General features: G+C 45.7%; 1 protein-coding gene across 1 annotated transcript in view; it reads left to right on the top strand.

Moving 5' to 3' along the window:
• TRIM54 (tripartite motif containing 54) overlaps positions 1-13,261 on the top strand; it is a 77,811-nt gene that overhangs the window by 1,513 nt on the left and 63,037 nt on the right. The window lies entirely within an intron of this gene.

Here is a 13,261-nt window from a genome sequence, read left to right as displayed (position 1 = left end):
ATGCCTGTGGAGTGCTCGAGGGGTGTAGACTATGGAGTGTTCTCGGCATTAGTATACCTATGGAGTGCTTGCGGCATCAGTGTGCTCGTGGGGTGTAGACTATGGAGTGTTCTCGGCATCCGTCTGCTTGTGGAGTGCTCGCAGGGTGTAGACTATGGAGTGCCCTGAGCATCAGTGTGCCCACTGAGGGTAGACTGTGGGGCCCACTCCAGTGTTATGAGGTTTCTTCTAGTACATGGATGGTTCTGTAGTAGATAACACCGGTTGAGGTTTGTTGGAATAGCGGCTGCCGGATCTAGAATCATTTTTTTATGTTCGAGTCTTGCTCCTGAACGTTAGGAGGGTTTCATGGAAGCTGGTGAAGTGTTCTTGGTGCCACCTGTGTCAGCGCACCATCATTCGATCACCATGTTGTCATGGTTCACTGGGAGGATACCTTTATCATCCCCACCACTCACACCAATTTGTCATGAACCGGGGTTCTTTGGTTGCCCCTGGTTCTTTCTGAAGGTGATTTATCTATATCCCACTTCCCAGTTCTGTTTTGAACCTTGCTGCTCTCTGGCTCCCCCTTACCCTCAGGTCAGACCAGGTACTGCACCTAGAATAATTAGTCGCCAGAAAGGCTGCCTTACTTTGTACTGGCTAATGGGCACACTGCAGCAAGGGCAATATAATTACTCCCTCTCAAGCGGGAAAAATAATTATCAACGCTGCCAGTCGCTACAGAGCCTCCTGAGCGCAAAGGACAAATCCGCTGCTGCCACCACCTCCGATTTCTTAATTATTAGCGGGTCCAGAGTCAACCCAGATTAGTAGCGTAATTCACTTCAGAAGACATGACCGTACGTTATAGATCAAGGAGAGCAAAGCTAGTAATTTTATATTTTACTCCAAAAAAGGTAGGCAGTGTTTACAGAAGTATTAAAAGATATTATAAAGACAAGTATCGTATGTACAGTACAATTACAAATACAGTATAATGGGATTAAAACTGAGAAAACACATAGCGTTTAGATCATTTCATCTCCCGGTTGCCCATGTGCTCAGGAGACACATCAAGATGCATATCACACATCTGTATTGCAGCTAGACCCCAGACAAAAGACCCGTGAAGACTGCTGCTTCACTCACTTTTTTCTCAGCCTAAAACCAAGGTACTCCCCCTGTGGTGACCTCACTTAGAGGCTGAATCCTCCCATTTTTTAGAGTTATGGCAACCATTTTTATACTTAGCTTGCTGTATGAACCTTGTATACGAAAGACACAATGATCAGGATGTGCACCACATCGGGGAGAGTCTTTTAAGTTTAAACACGTCGTAGTTACATGACCCGCTTATGGAGAAACCCGCTCCTTGCACTTGTTGGGTTTAGCTCCTACCGATTTCTGTAAGCTATAGATCTCTCGATGGACATCCGGAATATATAATCCTTATATCTCTAGCCCTAATCGGTGCCAATATATATAACTTTAAAAAAACAATAGAATCCCATTCTTTTTCTGTACCAGTTTTGGCTGGTATTCGGTGGGAGGGGGAATGTGGAGCTTAAGGGAGACCTGCTTTCGCAGCACAAAGCCATAAAAATTCTTGAAGGAGAGGGAAAATGAGGGGCTTAAGATTACACACGCAAGCACAGGAAACAGCAGCTGAGAGCTCTGTATGTGTAATCGAAGTAGTCAGAACTTCTTCCTATTTCCTGACACATGTATATGTAGAGATGGCTGTAGACAGCTCAGACATTCGGGGCCCGAGAACCAGTCCTGGCACTGATGATAGGCTTACCATTCTTTCTAAGGCATTCTGTACCAGGTAGACCTGATCGGAACGAGGTTTACCACAACCAGGTTCTGTTTAGCCTTTCATTTTTCAATTTTTTCATCTGTGAATCTGGCTTCTCACGATTGTCGTTTTGTTGCTTTACTACCAGTGCTAGAAAGCAGAAACTCCAAATGTTCCTTGCTCTTCCTCTGTCGGTGTGTCCTTACTGGTGTCCCCGACTACACGGGGGACGTTCGCCTTCTTCTGCATCTGTAACTCAGACATTGATGAGGGCCATCATCGTCTTTGCTCTGTACGTGAACCATTACTGGATTGGCCGCAGTTTATGTGTAAATCAGATAATGTCCCCTGGACAACATTACTGCTGCTCCTGATCCGGTGAATGGCTGCAGTGTTCATCTGTGACACATTGAGGATTGTAGTCCTGTGAGCTGTGCATGAACCGCTGCTGGATTTACTGTGTGGAGGGCGTCATCCGTGTGCTTTCAGGGGGAGACACACGGCAAACTGCATGACCTTGTACACTGTGTAATCAACATATTAGTAAACATCATTGTTTAGTGACCCTGCATTCCGTTTTGCAAAGATAACCGTACAATAAACTGTAGGAGCTGATATAAGAGGTAAATAACAACCATTCATCCATTTACAAATATCAATTCAACCTACAAGAAGAGTCAATACTTCAAACCACATTTTATGATTCTGGGCCTACTGAATTTACATCTGGCCTAATTAAGAAGATATACTGTGTCGTCACATTCCTCCCCTTTCTAAATTAGCCTTGAACACAGCTGAATTCCACAGGGGGTGGCTGTTGATGGGGCTTCCAGACATAATAGGCTTCCGGTAATCCTTTTCTACTTGTTGAGACAGTCCATCGGCATTTCCGTGATCTTTACCCTTTTTATGGAAGACTGAAAAATGATATGAATGTAAGGCCAGGCTCCATCTGAGTAAACGTCCATCCGTTGTCCCCAGCCAACTCAAAGGACGGTGGTCGGTGATGACCGTGAATTCCTTGTCGTAGAGGTAGGGCAGCAATTGTTTTTTATTTAGGGCTCAGACTATGGCCAAGCTTTCTTTACCCATTGTGGTGTACGCCCTCTCCCGGGGATTCAACAGTTTCCAGGAGACATAGACTATCTGGTGATCCTGACCTTTCAGCCTCCCAATCCGGTATGTGATCTGTTTGGACAATGAACCGGCGGCAGAAGTCAGGAGCGGTCACGACTGGGCTTTGGGGTAGCTTGGTTTTCAGCTGGAGGAATGCGGACTTGCATTCTGGGGTCCAGATAAGATTGCGGGCGTATAGTTTGGTGGTAAGGTCAGTGCGAGACCTTGTTATTTCACTGACTAATCCAATTGGAGTGGTAAAAATAAAATTTGACTTTTAACCCCTTCACGACCAGAGGTGTTTTCGTTTTTTGCTCCCCTTCTTCAGAGAGCCATAACTTTTTTTTTTTCCCGTCAATATGGCCATGTGAGGGCTTGTTTTTCGCGGTACGAGTTGTACTTTTTTTTTCTTTTTTTTTTTTCTTCCAATTTTTTTTAAGATTTCAAAATTCAATACAAACAGCCACCTGCCAACATGGCTGGCGGAACCACAGAACTAACAGAGGATATCTGTGCAATATATCCATAACACTGCGATCTCAGCTGTTCCATCAAGTGATCATGAAACATAATGTATTGGACAAGGAGGCAATATGAGCTCTTACTCTATAATTAACCTGTGCATGGTCACATAGGAGCTGGAGATTCCACCATTACTCATCCTGTCTCAATGAAGTGAGGTGGACATAGGACTGTCTAACCAGGGATCCCACATGCGGGATGTTCTTAGCTAAGGACTGAGCCAAAGAGAATTCATCTTGACAATTTACGTTAATTCTTTCCACCACTTCTCTAATAGGAGGTACATTCTGATCTTTCCATTTAGCCGCAATTAAAATGTGAGTTACGGAAGCTCTAAGGTCAAAAGGAACCTCATCCGTTCCAATGTGAAGGACCATTAAGCTGGGGTCCAAGAATTTCTGCATCATGAGAACCTTGTTAATAAGATCGGCTACACCCTCCCAAAATTTAGTGACTATGGGACAAATCCACCTCAGATGACCCAACGTACCTTTCTCCCCACATCCTCTCCAACATAACGAGGACTGATTTGGAACAAAATGTGCCAGTTTCGCTGACCACTGGTACCATCGTAGGTTGATCTTTTTCAAGCGTTCAATATGGTTTCTACACGACAAGTTGTACTCTTGAAAGACACCATTGGTTTTACCATGTCGTGTACTGGAAAGCGGGAAAAAAAAATCCAAGTGCGGTGAAATTGCAAAAAAATGCCAGTGGTTTTTTTTGTTTGTTTTTTTAAGCATGTTCACCAAATAGTAAAACAGAGCTGCCATTATGATTCTCCAGGTCATTACGAGTTCATAGACACCAAACATGTCAAGGTTCTTTTCTATCTAAGTGGTGAAAAAAAATCCAAAGTTTAGTAAAAAAAAAATATATATATATACATATATGGCGCCATTTTCCGAGACCCGTAGTATCTCTATTTTTCGTGATCTGGGGTCGGGTGAGGGCTTATTTTTTGCGATCCGAGCTGACATTTTTATTGATGCCATTTTGGTGCAGATACGATCTTTTTATCGCCCGTTATTGCATTTTATTGTAATGTAGCGGCGACCAAAAACGTAATCCTAACAGTTTGAATTTTTTTCTTGTTACGCCATTTAGCGATTGGGCTAATTCTTCTTTTATATTGATAGGGCGAATCTGAACCCGGCGAGTTATGTGTATATTTGATTTTTTTGTTTTGTTTTGCTTTATTTTGAATGGGGCGAAAGGGAGGTGATTTTAACTTTTAAAAATATTAAAAAAAATTTAAAATATATAAAAGCTTTTTTTTTTTTTACTTTTTGCATGCTTCAATAGTCTCCATGGGAGACTAGAATCTGCACTACTTTGATCGCCTCTGTGATGATCTGATTGCCTGTGTGTAGCAGAAATGCTCACTTTCCATCGGTGACCTGCGATCATGTGACAGGTTCACCGATGGGCGGGATTATTGACGCGCTTCCGGTAGGATAGATACAATATCTGTTGGTTGTTTTTTTTATTATTTATTTTTTTAAATGTTTTTACAATTATTTAACAAAAATGTTTTCATTTTTTTTTTTAATTTGCCGCAATACGGGACTTTCATTTTTTGCAGGCTGATTGCTTGTATAGCATGGAGATGCAGCAGTATCCCCATGCTGTACAAACTGTCAGTGCTGCACTGACAGAGATAGTTGCTGATCATGCTCTGAGCATGACCAAGCAACTTTCCTAGCTCAGGTGACCCGGATGTCATCATGATGACATCGGAGTACGCCGCATGTTCTCCAATACAAAGGCAGGGAGCTGTCATCCCTCTGCCAGCTCCCGGAATGTTGCGATCATGTTCAATCGCCGCATTCAGGGGGTTAAAGTGCTGGGAGCATTCTGTGACCACTTCTGTCACTTAGTGCCGGATGTCAGTGTCGGTGATCGCCCACGCACCCCCGTGTACGCAGGCAATCGCGATGACGTAATAATCCATCTCTGGTCAAATAGGCCCAGGTCACATGGATGGAATATTACGTCAGATTTCAGAAAGGGGTTAAAAGATAAATTTTATTTTTATCACTTCAATTGGATTAGTCAGTGAAACTTTTGTCAATTAATTTTGGAGATATCTACTTAATCACTTAGTAGTGAATTAGGCTCTGCTACTGTTCTGGAATAAGGGATAAACTTTCGATAATAGTTTGCGGTCCCAAGGAATGGGGGGACATGTTTTTGGTTGGCTGGGCAAGGCTACTGGGTAATGGCTTCTACTTTTGCGGGTTTGGAACGAATGCTCCCACTTCTCACCCGATGTCCCAGGTATAGGACCTGGCACTTGTCTGGTCGGATAATAAGCTAGGTTTTGGCTACCCGCTGCAGCACCTGGGACACTTGCTGAAGATAGCGATGTTCTTCAGGTAGGCCTGGGAATATCCCTGGCATCCCTCTAGTAACTGGTCCTCCATCCTTTGGAAGGTAGCTGGGACGTTCTTCATCCCAAATGGCCTGCTGGTAAATTCATACAGACCGAAAAGGGTGATGAATGCAAACTTCCCTTGAGCCTCTTTTTGTGAGTGAGATCTGCCAGTATCGCTTGCTTAGATAGATGATAGATATATGAACCAAGATCACCCTAATCTGTCTAGTAGTTCATCCACCCAAGGCATGGGGAACGCGTCTGTAACAGTGACCTCATTGTGACCTATAGTCCACACATCAGCGAGTACTCTTGTCTTTCTTGGGCACCAACACTACAATGGCTGGCCATGGGCTATGGGAAGGAACTATGACCGTCATATTCAACATGTCATCCACCTCGACCTCCATCATTGCCAACACTAGAGGTGTCACGTTGGTTGTCTGAGTGTAGTGGCTACCGCTGTGTTGACGTGATGCTGGACCAAGGAAGTTCGACTAGGCTGACTCATGAACAGGGAGCCATATGTCCCAAGCAGTTTTAATTGCTGCTTCTGTGATGTACCAAGCTGCTCCCCCAATGGGACATCCGTTACCCCCATTGTTCTTTTGGATTCCACCAATAAGTTTGAGATCTGGTCCATATCTGGATCATCTAAAGTGGGACATCAAACTGCTAAGTTGGTCACTTCCCTTTCGTCATAATCTTTCAGCCTGTTGACATGATGGGTCAGTTCACGAACATCTGCTCGATCCAAGACCATGGTGCAGTCAGTCTTCTCGCATTTCCTGATGATGGTGAACGGACCTGCCACATGGCTTGCATCTTGTTCTTGCGTACTCATACTAGAACCTTCTGTCCACAGGTAACTTCTCAGTCTGGCTGCACAGTTGTAACACCATTGTTGCCTTGCCTGAGCTACCTCCTATATAAGGCCAGGAACTGCGCAAGTGCATGAGTGCGTGCAGCGGCACGGCCTGCGGTGCTGATTGTGTGCAGGGCCTGTGTCACTGCACACTGGGGAGGGGAGCTGCTCCACGTAATCCTCCCTCATTGTGAGCAGTAGACCTGGGGACTGTGGCATGATCCGGCACGAGACACGGCAGGGCCCGCCACTGTGCTGCCTCCATTGTGTTCCATACCGGCCGCTCAGGTCACCCCACGTCACAGCAGTCGTGGTGCCCCGGTAGTGCTGTCCCCGGGTGTGATGTAGGGGTGGGCTTATATTACATGCGCGGTGGCTCAGCGTCTTCCGGTGCAGCTGCTGATCTCCACTGCTTTACACCTGCATGGAGCATGTGCCTAGTGGTGGACACAAGTCAGGACACGCACCGACCCCTGTAACAAGTCACAGCCAGAAACGGGGGGCAGCGGGCTCTTCCATATGAGCCGAGAAACCCGTCACTGATCCGATGCATAATCTATCTATATATATAATTGTCTAAGGGTTTTTCCGTCTGTCTGTCTGTCCTGGAAATTGGCCTCGACCAATCAGCAACGGGCACAGCGACGATGATGTTATAATGGTTGCCATGGCGACGATGATGTCATAAAGGTCGCCTCGACCAATCAGCGACAGACACAGTCTGCCGCGAATTCTGGAATCATCATTGTCCATATACTACGGGGACATGCATATTCTAGAATACCCGATGCGTCAGAGACCGGCACAGCATCGACGTAGAAATCCCGCGTCTCTGATTGGTCGAGGCCGCCAGGCCTCGACCAATCAGCAACGGGCACAGTGACGATGATGTCATAAAGGACGTAGAAATCCCGCGTCTGATTGGTCGAGGCCGCCAGGCCTCGACCAATCAGCAACGGGCACAGCGACGATGATGTCATAATGGTTGCCATGGCGACGATGATGTCATAAAGGTTGCCTCGACCAATCAGCGACCATATACTACGGGGACATGCATATTCTAGAATACCCGATGCGTTAGGCCGCCAGGCCTCGACCAATCAGCAACGGGCACAGCGACGATGATGTCATAAAGGACGTAGAAATTCCGCGTTTCTGATTTAGCGACGGCCACAGTATCGACGTAGATGTCATAATGGTTGCCATGGTGACAATGATGTCATAAAGGTTGCCTCGACCAATCAGCGACGGGCACAGTCTGCCGCGAATTCTGGAATCATCATTGTCCATATACTACGGGGACATGCATATTCTAGAATACCCGATGCGTTAGAATCGGGCCACAATCTAGTCTGTAATAAGGCACCACATTTGGAGTAGAGGTGAATATAATATATGCTGTGTGTACAGGTTCATCTACAGCAAGTGTGGGAGTAACCCCGAGCCGGCCGGTCCACCCTGATAATATCCGGTCACTGATCTCTGTACATCTCTCTATATAGTACAGTTGGGACTTCCAGACGCTGTCCCCGAATCCCATAAGGCACTGCGGCAGCGTCACTTGCGCCAGCCCAAAATTGCAGAGGGATGATATAGAACAGATATGTTGGAAGGCGCAAACAATGTGAGACGTGCACAGATGTTAATTTCACCGCACTCCCGATGCGATAGCATCCGGCCTATCTCTAGTATATAAAGCCATTGTAAATCTATACAGTAGTACAAACATGGATCATCTTACCAATACCAGAGTTAACCCAAAACCAATTGTAGAACCCCGATGCGCGTTTCGCCATGTTCTCTGGTTTCCCTACCAGGACCTTTTGTATCTCTGGTAACTTGTTTCGTTATACAGCACATGCGCCCATGGCCAGCCGCCCTGCACCCACGTGACCTGGCTAGACTCCCCGGCATCAGCGAGCAGGAGTGCAGTGATTGCTGAAACCCCCAGTCGCGTGCAGAGGACCCCAAGGTGCCGGATGATGCGGGGCAGAGGCAGGGGGCAAACGGGCGCATGCGCACCGATACCAAAGTAAATAAATGTGATTATTCCGCCATCTAGTACTATGAGTATACAGGATAGAGTGATGGAGGGAGGTAACATGTACAGTTAGGTCCATATATATTTGGACAGAGACAACATTTTTCTAATTTTGGTTATAGAAATTACCACAATGAATTTTAGACAAAGCAATTCAGATGCAGCTGAAGTTGAGACTTTTAGCTTTCATTTAAGGGTATCCACATTAAAATTGGATGAAGGGTTTAGGAGTTTCAGCTCCTTAACATGTGCCACCCTGTTTTTTAAAGGGACCAAAAGTAATTGGACAATTGACTCCAAGGCTATTTCTTGGACAGGTGTGGGCAATCCCTTCGTTATATCATTCTCAATTAAGCAGATAAATGGCCTGGAGTTGATTTGAGGTGCGGTGCTGCATTTGGAAGGTTTTGCTGTGAAGTAAACATGCGGTAAAGGAGCTCTCCGTATAGGTGAAACAAGCCATCCTTAAGCTGCGAAAACAGAAAAAACCCATCCGAGAAATTGCTACAATATTAGGAGTGGCAAAATCTACAATTTGGTACATCCTGAGAAAGAAAGACAGCTCTGGTGAACTCATCAATGCAAAAAGACCTGGGCGCCCACAGAAGACAACAGTGGTGGATGATCACAGAATAATCTCCATGGTGAAGAGAAACCCCTTCACAACAGCCAACCAAGTGACCAACACTCTACAGGAGGGCGGCGTATCAATATCCAAATCTACCATAAAGAGAAGACTGCATGAAAGTAACTACAGAGGGTTCACTGCACGGTGCAGCCACTCATAAGATCAAGAAGAAAAAGGCTAAAAAACATCTAAAAAAGCCGCACAGTTCTGGAAGAACATTCTATGGAGAGATGAAACCAAGATCAACCTCTACCAGAATGATGGAAAGAGAAAAGTATGGAGAAGGCGCGGTACAGCTCATGATCCAAAGCATACCACCATCTGTAAAACACGGCGGAGGCAGTGTGATGGCGCGGGCATGCATGGCTGCCAGTGGCACTGGGGCACTAGTGTTTATTGATGATGTGACACAGGACAGAAGCAGCCGAATGAATTCTGAGGTATTCGGAGACATACTGTGTGCTCAGATCCAAACTGATTGGTCATTGTTTCATACTACAGACGGACAATGACCCAAAACATCAAGCTAAAGCCACCCAGGAGTTTATTAAAGCAAAGAAGTGGAATATTCTTGAATGGCCAAGTCAGTCACCTGATCTCAACCCAATTGAGCAGCATTTCACTTGTTAAAGACTAAACTTCAGACAGAAAGGCCCACAAACAAACAGCAACTGAAAACTACCACAGTGAAGGCCGAGCATCAAAAAGGAGGAAACGCAGCGTCTGGTGATGTCCATGAGTTCAAGACTTCAGGCAGTCATTGCCAACAAAGGGTTTTCAACCAAGTACTAAAAATGAACATTTTATTTAAAATTATTGAATCTGTCCAATTACTTTTGGTCCCTTTAAAAACAGGGTGGCACATGTTAAGGAGCTGAAACTCCTAAACCCTTCATCCAATTTTAATGTGGATACCCTCAAATGAAAGCTGAAAGTCTGTACTTCAACTACATCTGAATTGTTTTGTTTAAAGTTCATTGTGGTAATGTCTATAAACAAAATTAGAAAAATGTTGTCTCTGTCCAAATATATTTGGACCTAACTGTAAGTTCCTGATCTTCCAATCCAATAGATTCATCCATGTTTCAGTCCTCAATCCATATGTGCTTACAACCATAATGCAGCCGATCTTCATAAACACATTGTGAATTAACATTTTTCGTGTACCATAGAGCTCAAAATGGATCAGAAGGTACACTTATGGGAACCAGTTACCAACAAACCACTGTAATGAAAAAAAATATAAAACAAAACATATCAAAAGCAACCAATTTAAAATAACAGTAGGAGGGAATTAGTGATATACATCAGATATATGATCCCTTTCATAAAAAAGGAACAAAGTTTAGGGACTCGTTCAAACCATCTAGTTTTACTGTTCCCAAAGTCACAATCCATTTTGTTTCAAGTATGGCCAGTAGATGATTAATATTTCCACCCCTAATGCCAGTTTGCACCATATCTATCCCTTTCCATACTGTCTCTCAAACACTGCTCCCTCTCCTTACTGTCCCCCAAACACTGCTCCCTCTTCATACTGTCCCCCGCACACTGTTCCCTCTCCTTACTGTCCCCCACACACTGCTCTCTCTTCATACTGTCCCCCACACACTGCTCCCTCTCCATACTGTCCCCCACACACTGCTCCCTCTCCGTACTGTCCCCCACACACTGCTCCCTCTCCGTACTGTCCCCCACACACTGCTCCCTCTCCTTACTGTCCCCTACACACTGCTCCCTCTCCGTACTGTCCCCCACACACTGCTCCCTCTCCGTACTGTCCCCTACACACTGCTCCCTCTCCGTACTGTCCCCCACACACTGCTCCCTCTCCGTACTGTCCCCCACACTGCTCCCTCCATACTGTCCCCCACACACTGCTCCCTCTCCATAGTATCCCCCACACACTACTCCCTCTCCATACTGTCCCCCACACACTGCTCCCTCTCCATAGTATCCCCCACACACTGCTCCCTCTCCGTACTGTCCCCCACATACTGCTCCCTCTACTTACTGTGCCCCACACACTTCTCCCTCTCCATACTGTCCCCCACACACTGCTCCCTCTCCATAGTATCCCCCACACACTGCTCCCTCTCCGTACTGTCCCCCACATACTGCTCCCTCTACTTACTGTGCCCCACACACTTCTCCCTCTCCATAGTGTCCCCCACACACTATTCCCTCTCCATAGTGTCCCCCACACACTATTCCCTCTCCATACTGTCCCCCACACACTGCTCCCTCTCCATACTGTCCCCTATATACTGCTCCCTCTCCATACTGTCGCCTACACTGTCACGATATTGTATGAAATGTCATATAAGTTTAGTTTCTCTGCCAGCACATATCGGGTGGGCGTTGACCCCCCCTTCACTCTGTGTTTAGCTTGCCTTGTCAATGCATGTGGGGAAGTTTTATTGAAGAAAGGTATTTGTGACTGGCATAGCTGCAGTGGAAGTTGTACTAGTTAAAACCGGTCTGATTCCCTTCTGTAAATGCAAGAAGTCCTTTGTTCCATTCTTGTAAGATATTGGGCTAACGATTTAGGCTAGAAAAAGGAAAAATACATATTCTTTACGTCCCTCGGCGGATCTGTCAACCATTGTAAACATGAGCTTCTAACTCCATCAGGTAAAAAAGTAGGGATTTCTCTGTAATTATGAGATCAAATATGTCCTATTTCTGATGCATTAGAATGCCAATGTTAATACGAGACAAGATGAATGCTGGGTTTGTTATGACTATGACATGTTCTGTAGCGAAGTTACAGGCATTAGACAAATTTTTAGAGGTAGGAGGGTCTGGAAATACCAGCCCTGTCATCAGGTTGAGCTATAAGTCTGTCTGTCTGCTGGAGCCTATGTGAGTCTGACTTGAAGAGCTGTTCCTAACCAGAGTCCTCATCCAAGGGGACATTTGGGGAGCTCCGCCCACCAGCATGGTTTTGCCTGATATGAACTGAGAACATGTGAGTTGTACCTTTTCTTATTTAATCCCTGTTTATTTTTAATTTACCTTGTACATATTTCAATTGTCTCATATTGTAACATCTTTTTATAGCCACTGCCTTAATTCTAACGGAGTAAAATATATAAATTACTAGTTTTCGTTCTTCCTGCTCTAAAACGTACCCTAAGTCTTCTGAAGGGAATTACGCTACTGTTTTGGGTTAGCTTCGGACCTGTTTAATCGAAGCTGGTGGCAGCATACGTTTGTACTGGGTAGTTGGGAGTCGTTGTAGCGACTGCGGCATTGATACTTATTGTTCCTGCCTGAGTGGGAGTAGTTTATCACCTCGCTGCAGCGTGCCCAATAGCCAGTACCTAGCAGGCAGCCTTTCTGGCGACTAATTACCCTAGGTGCAGTACCTAATCTGACCTGAAAGAAAGGGGGGCGCCAGAGAGCTGCAAGGTTCAAGTGGAACTGTAAGTGGGATATACATAAATCCCTGCAGTTCGTGGTATAATGCAGAGCAGTGGGATACCTAAAATAAGCCCCAGCTGTAAGCTAAGAGGTCAATAGCCTTGTGTGTATTTTTTCGTCACCTTGTGGAGTGGAGGGATAACTAAGAAAAGCCCCCCTGCACATGTGATAGCCGTCTGTGGGCCTAAAGTCACCCTGATCCGTGACGTGGGGGTGGCGGTCACGGTGTGAATCGTGACACACACATTATTCCCTCTCCATACTGTCCCCCACACTCTACTCCCTCTCCATACTGTCCCCATACACTGCTCCCTCTCCATACTTTCCCCCTCACACTGCTCCCTGTCCATACTGTCCCCCACACCCATTCTGTCACCATGCACTGCTCCCTCTCCATACTGTCCCCCGCACACTTCTCCATACTGTCCCCCACACACTACTCCCTCTCCATAGTGTCACCGCACACTGCTCCCTCTTCATACTGTCCCCATACACTGCTCCCT

Source organism: Ranitomeya imitator, chromosome 5 (assembly GCF_032444005.1).
Source record: "Ranitomeya imitator isolate aRanImi1 chromosome 5, aRanImi1.pri, whole genome shotgun sequence".
Classification (NCBI taxonomy): Eukaryota; Metazoa; Chordata; class Amphibia; order Anura; family Dendrobatidae; genus Ranitomeya; species Ranitomeya imitator.
This window is presented reverse-complemented; position numbering and strand designations above follow the sequence as displayed.